The sequence below is a fragment of the Sminthopsis crassicaudata genome, chromosome 3 (assembly GCF_048593235.1).
Source record: "Sminthopsis crassicaudata isolate SCR6 chromosome 3, ASM4859323v1, whole genome shotgun sequence".
Lineage (NCBI taxonomy): Eukaryota > Metazoa > Chordata > Mammalia > Dasyuromorphia > Dasyuridae > Sminthopsis > Sminthopsis crassicaudata.
This window is the reverse complement of record NC_133619.1, coordinates 66849038-66860087: the sequence shown is the minus strand read 5'-3', so window position 1 is coordinate 66860087 and position 11050 is coordinate 66849038. Positions and strand designations below refer to the sequence as shown.

Here is an 11050-nt window from a genome sequence, read left to right as displayed (position 1 = left end):
TCATTCACAAGTGTCTATCTTGTGCAAGTATTGTTGATATTTATCTATAAGTTCGCAATATTCAGCATACTGACTTGGTGTCTTTCTCTATGTCTCTTGACATGGAAAGGATACTTAATCACAGTTTGTCCACTGATCATCCCTCACTCTCTTTACATGACCAGCTCATGTTCTTCTTTTTTTTCATTTAGTCTGTTGACATATTTTACTTCCCTTCTCCTTTGTAATTCCTGTTTTTAATGTGCTTCACCCTACACCCACCCACCATACAACCTTTAGTCAACCTCTGAGCAATACTCATTTTCCATTTTTTTTTGAAAATTGTAATGTTCTATCTCTCACATCCATACAAAATCATCAGAAGAATATTAGTATTGGACCTTTGCTTCAGCAAAGAGTGTTTGAAGCCATTAAAGGGACTTTTGAAATAAGAATAAATAAGTTATTAATGCCTGTCAAAGTGACAGACATTTATACAATAACATTAGTATTGTTTATAATAATATCATACAGAAGTTTCATCAATGTAAATACTGCCTAGTGAGAAGATCTAAGAATTCCATTTAAGGAGGGTACTCAGAACAGTCACTTCATCATTTCTCGCCTGGCTGCAGGACTTCATCATGCCCTTATATGAAGAATCCTCTCTCCTTTCCCTTCGTTTTCCACTTCCTTTTATTTGTTGTCTGTCTTTCTTCATTAGATTGTGAGTTTCATGAAAGTAGGTCTATCATTTGTCTTTCTTTATATACTAATGCTTAGCACCATGCCTGATATACAGTAGGTGCTTAATTAATTATTGACAGGCTAACTGACTTAAAAGTGCCTCAATTCTTAAATATTTCATAATTTTTCAAATTAAAAAAGAGTACATTCAAGGGCAATACTGGTATATGGTAATAATAATAATAGCTTATATTTTGCATAGTGTTTATTATGTGCCAAGCATTAGTAAAATCTTAGAAAGAAGAATGGCAGAGATTGTGAGCTTTAAAATTTCCTTATTGCTCTTTCTCATGGCAGATCTAGAGCAGGTGCTATGCAAAGATGAAACTCAACATCTCTTTCCCAGTCACTGGCAATGAGACACTCAACAAAGTCAATGATAAGAGAAAACTACAGACCTTTTATGAGAAATGGATGGTCACTGAAATTTCTGCTGATACTCTGGGTGAAGAATGGAAGAGTTATGTCGCCTGTATCAGTGGTGGGAATAACAAATAAAGCTGCTCCACAAATCAAAGGTGTTTTGGCTCACGGACGTGTCCTCGTGTTGCTCAGTAAGGGCCATTCTTCCCATTGTCCTAGAAGAAAACATAAATCTATTAGGGGCTGTATTGTGGATACCAATCTAAATGTCCTCAATTTGGTAATTGTGAAAAAAGGTGAGAAAGATATTCCAGGACTGACTAATGTAACTGTATCTCGTCACTTGGGACCCAAAAGAGCTAGCAAAATCCACAAGCTTTTTAACTTGTCCACAGAAGATGAAGTCTGGCAGTATGTTGTGAGGAAGCCCCTCAACAAAAGAGGTAAGAAACTCAGGAGCAAGATTCCTAAAATTCGGAGTCTGATGACTCTCCATGTTTTGCAGCACAAGATGGATGTATTGCTTTGAAGAAGCAGCATACCCAGAAGAACAAGGAAGAAACAGCTGAATATGACAAGCTTTTGACCAAGGCAATGAAGGAGGCCAAAGAAATCATTAAGAGACATTGATTTTTTTCCCTGAGAGCTTCCACTTAGAAATCTGAGTCTAGTCAAAAATAACATTTTTGAAAATGTGTTAGAATAAATAACTTTTGTCAAGTGGGGGGAAAATCCTTATTAAAGAGAACTTCAACAGAATGCAGAACCAGTTTAAAGAAGGTTTGACAAAAGACTGAAATACAAAGTGTCATTTTAAGAGCATTAAAAGTTGAAACTGGAAGAAAGACAATAAAAAGACTCTAGATGGAAAAGATTGTTTTTTTTTTTTTGGTAATAAACTTAATTTCACAGTCTTAGATATTCTTGAAGAAAAGCTAGAAGTAATATCAAAGAGAGCATATTGGGGAAAGAAGCAGGTCTAGACCAAACTATATAAAGAAGAGGTTCACAAGGGAGGTAAAACAGTTGTTTTGGATTGAGGAATACATTTTCAAGATAACTAAAGCAGGGAAAAATATAAAAAGTATACAAAAATATCAGCTCTTTTTACCATACATGCAAAAAGGTGGCAGAAAACAATGGGTTGTCTGTATGTCTACTTAGGATCATAGATTTAGAACTGGAAATGACCTTAAAGATCATTAAGTTCAACTACCTTTTTTTACAGTCAGGAAAACTGAGGCTCAAAGAGGTTACATCACTTGTTTGTGATCACATAGCCACTGAGTGAGAGGGTTAAACTAGATAACCTCAGAGGTAACTGCCAAGTCTAAATCTCTGATTTTTTTTTTTTACAATTTTTACTTATCCTTAATTCAAGTCTTTTAAAAATTTAAGTTTATTTTTGAGCCTGTCAATTTTTCTTTCTGTGTATCTCTGTTTCTGTCTCTTTGTGTGTGTCTCTCCTCTCTCTGTCTGTCTCTCTATTTCTCTTTTTCATTACAACATTAAAGGGAAGGATGAGGAGGAACAAATACTCATTGACTTGTTCATGTTGCAATATGGTATAAGGGAATATGAACGGAATCGGAAGTCTCAGGAAACAGAGCAACTCTGTTAAAAATCCCTTCACTTCTAGAGGGCTCATTTTCTTGAGCTATAAAATGAAAAGAATGAATTAGATGATCTTTATGGTTCCTTCCAGCTCTATGATCCCATTAGTTGAGAGTTTAGTTAGTAAGTTACTTTGAATACTCTTCCTTTGGGTTTTCTCTTAAATCCAAATATTCTCTAAGAAAACTGTGTTCTGTAGGGAGGAAAATGGAAGAATGATACTGTCTTACTTTTTTTTCCCTGAGGCAATTGGGGTTAAGTGACTTGTCCAGGGTCACACAGCTATGAAATGTTAAGTATCTGAGGCTGGATTTGAACTCAGATCCTCCTGACGTCAGGGCTGATGCTCTATCCATTGTGCCATCTAGCTATCCCTGACTTAATTCTTAATCATAATTTTTCAAGAATGTATCAATAATTTTCTCCTTTATTTAAAAGTCCTAGCTGTGATATTTATTATGAAACTAAGGCATGCTACCCTCCCCACTTTCTCTAGCACTCTCTCCTACTGATACTCTCTCACACTAACAGATTTTTGTACCTAACATAGTGCTAGGGATCTTAGTACTTGATCTTAACAAATGAGCTGAAAATTACTTCTGAAATAGGGGCATTGGTATTTATACCAATGGAGACCACCATGTCGTATACTTTTCTTTGGACAAGTCATTGAAAAATTTCAAATATAGTTCTGGCATGGGCAGTAGCAAAGACTAGAGGTCTGGTAGATAATCATTGATTAAAACAAAGAAGAAAGACCAAGAACTTCATTTTCAATATACTTTTCTTTGCCTTTATTTTCTTCTTATATTTCAATATAGAACATTCCTAATAAATGAGAAAAAATTATAAAAATGCATTAAGATTTTTGCTGAGGTCTATCTTCCAGATCAAAGACAAAGAAAAACTTTTGCATGTGGAAATCTGAAATTGGCCTCTGCCTCTGGTTATCATGCCTTGGAATTTGTTGAAAACAACAATGGGTTGGGCTGTGCTGCTTTGTGCACCAAAAGAGTTAGCTAGGGATAACAACATGACTGAGATTCCACCAATGTAGATTAAAAGATATATTTTACCCACATGTAGTTATTATAAAATACCTACAAAAATATTTCAGTAAATAATAAATATCATTGTAGATTAAATGAATGTGCCCCCATGTGTGTTTGTTGTTTGTGTGAAAAATGTGACATGGGAAATTCCTGTGGGAAAACTTCCTTCATCAATACAAATTGCTACTGTTCCATGACTAGATAAGTAGCAGATAAATTCTAGAGTTAGCAGAGATGGGTTATGGTTGAGTGCCTAGTGTCATCAAGTTGTTATAGTGGATAGAGAATCAGTCCTAAAGTCAGAAGGATACAAGTTCAAATCTGGCTTCAGATATTAAGTATCTGGCTGTGTGACCTAATTGCCTCAGCAAAAAAAAAAAAAATGTTGAGTGCCTAGGGTTACACAGCTAGTAAATATTAGAGGTATAATCCGAACCTAGGTTTTATTGACTCCAAACCCAGGAGTCAATGATATTGCACCTCTCTTTGTCTCTGTCTCTGTTTGTCTGTCTCTCTCTTTCTCTCTGTCTCTGTCTTTTTCTGTGTCTCGTCTCTGTCTCCGTGTCTCTCTCTGTCTGTCTCTGTCTCTGTCTCTGTCTCTCTCTCTCCCTCTCTGTAATAGCTCTAAGAAATTCACTTAATGTTTCAGTTACTCATGCAATGCTACAAAGTTCAGACAATTTTGATCTGCATAAGTGGAAGAGGTTTCTTCACCAGAATTTTCAACTTTGATGAAATCATGGGCCTGGATAGACAGACAGACATAGGGTAGATAGAGAGAAAAAAAAGGTAGCGATAGATAAGTAGATAGGTAAGTAGATTTGTAGATAAATAGATAGTTAGATAGATAGTTAGAAAGATAGATAGAAAGGAGGATAAATAGATGGATGGATAGGTAGATGGATGATGGAAGGATGGAAGGATGGAAGGATGGAAGGAAGGAAGGAAGGATAGATAGCTAGACAGATGGATGGGTGGGTGGGTGGACATATAAACACACCTTTATCTAATAGAATCTACATATCTGATGAGGTGTATGGGGTTTTCAAGGAGAACTAGTACTTCCATTATAAGGGTTTGCCAAGCCCCTTTCTGGTCTGCTTATCCATCTTGGGTAGATGGATATCTGGGACTCAGTTCTCACTTGTGGCTTCAAGAAGCTGTAATGTGTGCAGAGGCTATGCCCTGGTAAACTGTCTCAGCAATCAGGCTAAATAAACTAGGTTGAGAGTAACCGATGATCCTTAAACTCACCAGTGAGTTAGGAGGGGTATTTGACCCAAGCAAGTGAAGATTCCCCAAGTGGAAAGGGCTGATGACAATTTGTTCCAAAGGCAATGAAGCAACTAAAGCAGGCAAGTTAGAGTGTTGGAGCTGGGTCAGACAGCAAAGATGCCAGGATCATTCACTACATCCTGAGCCATTGCCAGTCTTCTTGACTTTTGTCTTGTCACTAGACTTTGATGACTTTGGAAGAGAGAGTGAAGCTAATGTTTTTATGCAGCTCCAGTTCATTTAAATCCAATTTGTGCAGTAGTCAAAACATCACCCCATGATGCCATCAGTCCTCTGAAAATGAAGGACAAACAACAATAACGTCAGATAATAAGACAGGGACAGAAAAAACCAATAAGAGAGATTAAAAAAGGAAAAAAAGAAATAGAGGCAGAAAGAAAGAGAAGAGGAAAGAGAAGGAAGGAAATAGAGGAAAGGAAAAGAGAGAGACAGAAAGAGATAAGGAAACAGAGAAACAGAGACAAGAGAGTAAGAGATAAGGAAGAGAGAAAGAGAGATAGACAGAGACAGAGACAGAGAGACAGAAAAAAGAGAGGGAGAGGGATACAGAGAAACAGAGAAAGAAAAAGAGAAAAAGAGAGAGAGGGAAAGAGAAAGGGGGAGAGATACAAACAGACACATACATAGACATATAGAGAGACAAAGACAGAAAAAGACGGGGAGAGACAGAGACAGGAGAGTAAGAGATAAGTGGAGAGAGACACAGACAGAAATGCACACAGACAGAGAAATAGAAAGGAGATTTAAAGACAAGTGGAGAAACAGAGACAGCGAAAGACAGAGACAGCGAAAGACAGAGACAGATAGAGAGACAGAGACAAGAAAGTAAGAGATAGAGAGACAGAAAGACACATAGAAAGACCCATAGAGATAGAGATGAAGACAAAGACAGAGATAGAGATAGATAAAAACATACTCAGAAAGATAAGACAGAGAGAGGCAGATAGAGAGACAGACACAGACACATAGAGACAGAGATAGGGAGACAGAGAGACAGGAGAGTAAAAGATAAGCAGAGAGACAGAGACAGAGAGAAGTTGAGGAGAAGAAAGGAGAGGAAGAAAGAGAATTGATAAAGAAAAATATAATCTCCTCTGACATTTAGAGTTCTTCAGAATCTAGTTGCAATTTCTAAGTTCTTATTTACTGCTCATTACTTGCCTTCATACATTATACTTTCCAACCAGCTAGTCTGGTCTATTTGCTCTTCTTCCAAACATGACTTCCCATCTCCCATCTCCCATCTCCCATCTCCCATCTCTGCACAAGATTTCCCTCATGTTTGACATCTATCCTTTCCCCATTATCATGTCTATGATGCCTCTTATACTACCTCTTATACCACCTATAGCCACTTCTTATACAAGGACCACCTTGATTCATCCAGAGACTGGTGCCTTCCACCTTCAACCACCAGTGTGCATGAGCCTTATATAGGTTTTATATTTTCACATTTGTATAATTCTGGACAACTCATTCTGAGACTTAATTTCCTCATCTGTGGAATGAAAATATTAGAACTTAACCCCCCAGGGTTGTTGTGAAGATCAACTAAAATAACATATTAAAGCACTTTGCAAACTCTGAAGTACTATACAGATGTTACTATTGTTATTATTAAGAAACACTTATTGAATGAATAAATACATATATGTTGCATATACATGTATATTTATAGAAACTTTTTTTATTCTCTATTCAAGTGGTCACCATTAGACCTTCAGTTTAGCAGTCCAGAAAGAATGAAAGATTGGTGACTGTCCAAAGTGAAATAGTTGAAAATTAAATATTTTGTGTTTTGCATATGCAGCTGATGGTGCTTTATTTGAGCTCTGCTTTTTCCTCTTTCTTGTTATTATTCACTATTCTTTTCATTTGTCCCCTTCAGTCTCTCCTTGGCATTTAGTTATGAAAGGAAAGCTTTCTTCCTTGTGCCTTTCCCATCATCCATCACTTTTCCTCTCCAACAACTGCTTAGCACAATGTCTCCCTGACCAAGTATAAGTATGTTCCCAGTGAAAATAAATGCTGCATTAAGTGTGAGCAACTTCAGGGTAATGATTGCTCTTTCAAAGTTCAATTTCAAATTTCAGGTATCCCTGCTTATCTAATGAATATAATTAAATGTTTTATGTTTTAACTGGCCTGTCAAGATGGTTTATTTGGCAGATGTGGTTAAATCTTCCTGAAGGCAAATCTTTAAAGAATGGGAGATTCCTGTTCTTAGAAATATTAGGCCTTGGAAGGATGGCTGTGAAAAGGCAGCTGGCAGAGAGCACCCTTGTTGTGGCTACAGCTTAATAAAAAGACACTCATTAGCTTGCCTCGAAGTCCATCTTTCTTCCAAGCCTTGGGAATGCTGGTTTGAGCCATTTTTGGCCCATGTGGAAGATTCTTGTTAACTATTCATTCCCACTCCCAACCCCTTTTTCCTTTCATTTTTTTTCTTATCAGTGGGGGTAGTTTTAAGAAGCATTTTCCAGTGGGTGTGGATTTATTTGAGAAAGCCAGCAGGGCCAAGCTGCTTTGAAGCTCCTGTTTTTTCATCAGTTGGGAGCAATGCTATAATCACTCCACCCTGACCAGATTTGACCTTAGTAGAATACAGCTTGCAACTCACACATTGGGTAAGGTTGGCCCAAATGGCTACTTTGGCCTTTCTGACTGAGAAAAGGGGAAGGAGAAGAAGATAAGGAAACAGGGTCCTTATCCAAATACCTTTGAGGCAGGGGTTCTTAATCTTGTCTCTGTCTGTCTCTGTCTCTGTCTCTGTCTGTTTGTCTATCCCTCTCTGTGTGTCTCTGTCTTTGTCTCTCTCTCTCTCTATGTCTCTGTTTTTCTCTGTCTCTCTGTCTCTCTCTCTCTGTCTCTCTCTCTGTCTCTCTCTCTCTCTCTCTGTCTCTCTCTCTGTCTCTCTCTGTCTCTCTCTCTGTCTCTCTGTCTCTCTCTCTGTCTCTGTCTCTCTCTGTCTCTGTCATTCTCTCTCTCTCTCTCTCTCTCTCTCTCTCTCTCTCTCTCTCTCTCTCTCAATGTGTGTATGTGTGTGTGCAGCTTTTGGAAGTCAGCTGGGTGAAGTCCATGGGGTCCTCAGAATCACATTTTTAATGCATGAAATAAAAATACAAAGGACCAAAAAAAACCCCAATTATAATGAAAATAATTGAAAATAGATTTTTTTTAAATTCATGAATTATTAGCTAAAATCCCCTGATTTAATTCAAATTCTCCCTGATCATATAATTTCGAACAGGACCTGATGGGTAACATGATTACTTCCTCCCATTCTTTGGGGCCTCCTTAAATTAATCACTCTGCAGTCTGGACCACACATAACTAGACAGTTTTTGGTATTTTTCAGGTGAATTAAATCTACCTCCTTACATCTCTACAGTGACTCATGTGTCTGTAATTGAGAAGCTGATGTCTGATTTTTAATACTCCAAAACTACCTCACCTTAAAAAAATCCAGGTTTTGTTTTGTTTTGTATTGGAATGTTTATTTATTTTGCTTTGGGTTTGTACTTGGAACAGCTGGCTTGCTGACTTGGGATGTATAAACTACATTTTAGGCTTGGCATTAACTATTTTTCTCAACATTTTTTATTTGTTTCTTTGGCTCTAGATATCAAAAAGAAATCAACATGTTAAATGAAGGAGAAGGAAAGGAATTAATCTTGTTAACCTGACTCTGATTTATGAGTCTGTCAAATGGTATCTCTGGAAGATGTTAATTAGGTTCATGATGGAAACTTCTTCTCCATGTGGTCCTATAGCAAATGTCCTACCTGATAATGGAAGGATTCAGAGAGGGCACCTAGAAGAGATGCAGGGAGACCAGTTGCAAATACAAAGCTTGCTGCCCAATTTTCTGCATCTGGTCACACTGCTAATAAAAGGTAATTCACTGGGCTACTTCCAGTACTGAGTTTGTTGTAGAGCTTCCATGAATATTAATGAAGTCCCTTCAAACATTTGGCTGTGACTTAGTTCTCAGAAAATATAAACATGGATATCAAAAAAAAAAAAAAAAAAACCAAAACCTCTCAGACCATATGAGTAATGAAGAATCGTCCATGAATTAGCCAGAAAATGAAGCCTTATTATTGACAGAGATGTTGCTCTGCCTCATGGTTCCTCCATGTGTTGAATTCCCTCTCTTCCAACTCCTTAGAATTGCTTGCTGGCTTCCTGAACAAAATTCAGGTGCCACCTGTTACATAAGCCCTTCACTGATTCCTAATTTTTTGAAATTACTTTCATTATTCGAAATTTATTTATATATGTATCTCTGGCATCTCTCCAGTAGACTGTAAACTCCCTGAGGACATGATCTGTTTTGTGTTGTTTTTGTATCCCTTGTGCCTAAAATAGTGCCTGGCACTTAATAGGCTTTTCCAAAAAAGCTTATTGATTTGAATTGCAGTAGACTTAGCTTCTGTCCAGTTTCTCTCCTTCCCTCCCTCCCTCCCTCCTCATCTCTTCCCCCTCTCTTTCCCCCTTCTCTCCTTTCTTCCTTCCTTCCTTCTCTCTCTCTCTCTCTCTCTCTCTCTCTCTCTCTCTCTCTCTCTCTCTCTCTCTCTCTCTCTCTCTCTCTCTCTCTTCTCTCTCTCTTACTCTCTGTCTCTCTCTCTGAGTCTGTCTGTCTCTCCTTCCTCCCTCCCGCTCCTTCCCTCCCTCTCTGTCTCTTTCTGTCTATTTGTCTCTGTCTTTTCTATGATTACTGGTGTCTATTTTTTTTTTTTTTGGCGTGTATTTCTCCACTTGACCCTGGCTCCCCTGTCTGTAATGTTTCAGTCCTTCCACTTAATGGCTCAACAGTCAGGAACCAGCACACTTTAGAATAGAAACTCATTGCAATTAGGGTTGGTTTCCTTCTTGTTCTTGTATCCCCAACATCTAGCATAATTTCTGGCACACAGTAAGTGTTTAATAAATGTTTGTTGATTGATGAAATGAAATTATCCCATTCAGTCAAAATGCTTATCTTGCCTTCACAAATACTCTGATTCTGATTCTGTCTTCTGCTGACTTTGGCTCAATGGTATTTAGTCTGATTTTTTTTCCTTCAAAGGGTTTAAAGTCTTTAAAAATCATTATCCAGGGATTCTTTACCATATATTTCACTTATTTCATGTCATTTCTTTCTCTCTGTATGTCTGTGCCTCTGTCTCTGTCTTTGTCTCTCTGTGGGTCTCTGTCTCTATATGTATACACACATACATCGTGTAAGTAATTATATGTACACATATATTTTTGAAATTACTTTTATTATTCACAATTTATTTATATATGTATCTATGGCATCTCTCCAGTAGACTGTAAACTGTAGATAGTAACTGTGGGGTCCTGATAGTTTTGCCAAAGCAAGGAATTACAAGATAGTCCTTTTAATGCTCCTCCCTGCTTGACTTATGGAGTAGCTGTGGGAATCCAATTTCTTAGGGGCCCCTGCAACAAAGGCCTATTTAAATTTCAGTTAAATTCAACAAAATGATTCTCCTATATATAAATATGTGTATGTAATGAAACTGAGCCAGAGTCTACATTTAGCCTACTCTTGGTCATTGGGAATCACAGGAAGACAGAACATAAAATGACGTCTGAGTTCTCCACATCCCCATAAGCATGCTCTCCACTAAATCCTGTATTCCTGGATGTGAGAGGGACATGCTTCCTGCTGAGAGTCTACAAGCCTTTGTAAAAAAGGAAAAGAAAACAAAGAATCATTTAGATCCATGAACATGTAATGGAAAAACACTATTTCTTGCTCTGTAGGGGTTCCTGGGACTTTCTGGGTGTTGAACTTAATAAGGCAAAGGAGATATGTTGCCTTTTGCTGACCCTTTCTCTCCCAGTCTTCTGATAAGTCAAAATTAATTTTATATGCTCAGTTCTGTGAGCAAAGCCACTTCTCATGGTTACTATGGGATACCTTCTAAATATAGGGCATGATGTGATCTCCCAAAATTGTTATGCAATGAAAATGTTATGGATGGTGA

At 37.6% G+C, this 11050-nt stretch overlaps 1 pseudogene; it reads left to right on the top strand.

Moving 5' to 3' along the window:
* Nucleotides 1–1047: 1047 nt before the first annotated feature.
* LOC141564841 (small ribosomal subunit protein eS6-like) lies at nt 1048–1770 on the top strand (annotated as a pseudogene).
* Nucleotides 1771–11050: the final 9280 nt, after the last annotated feature.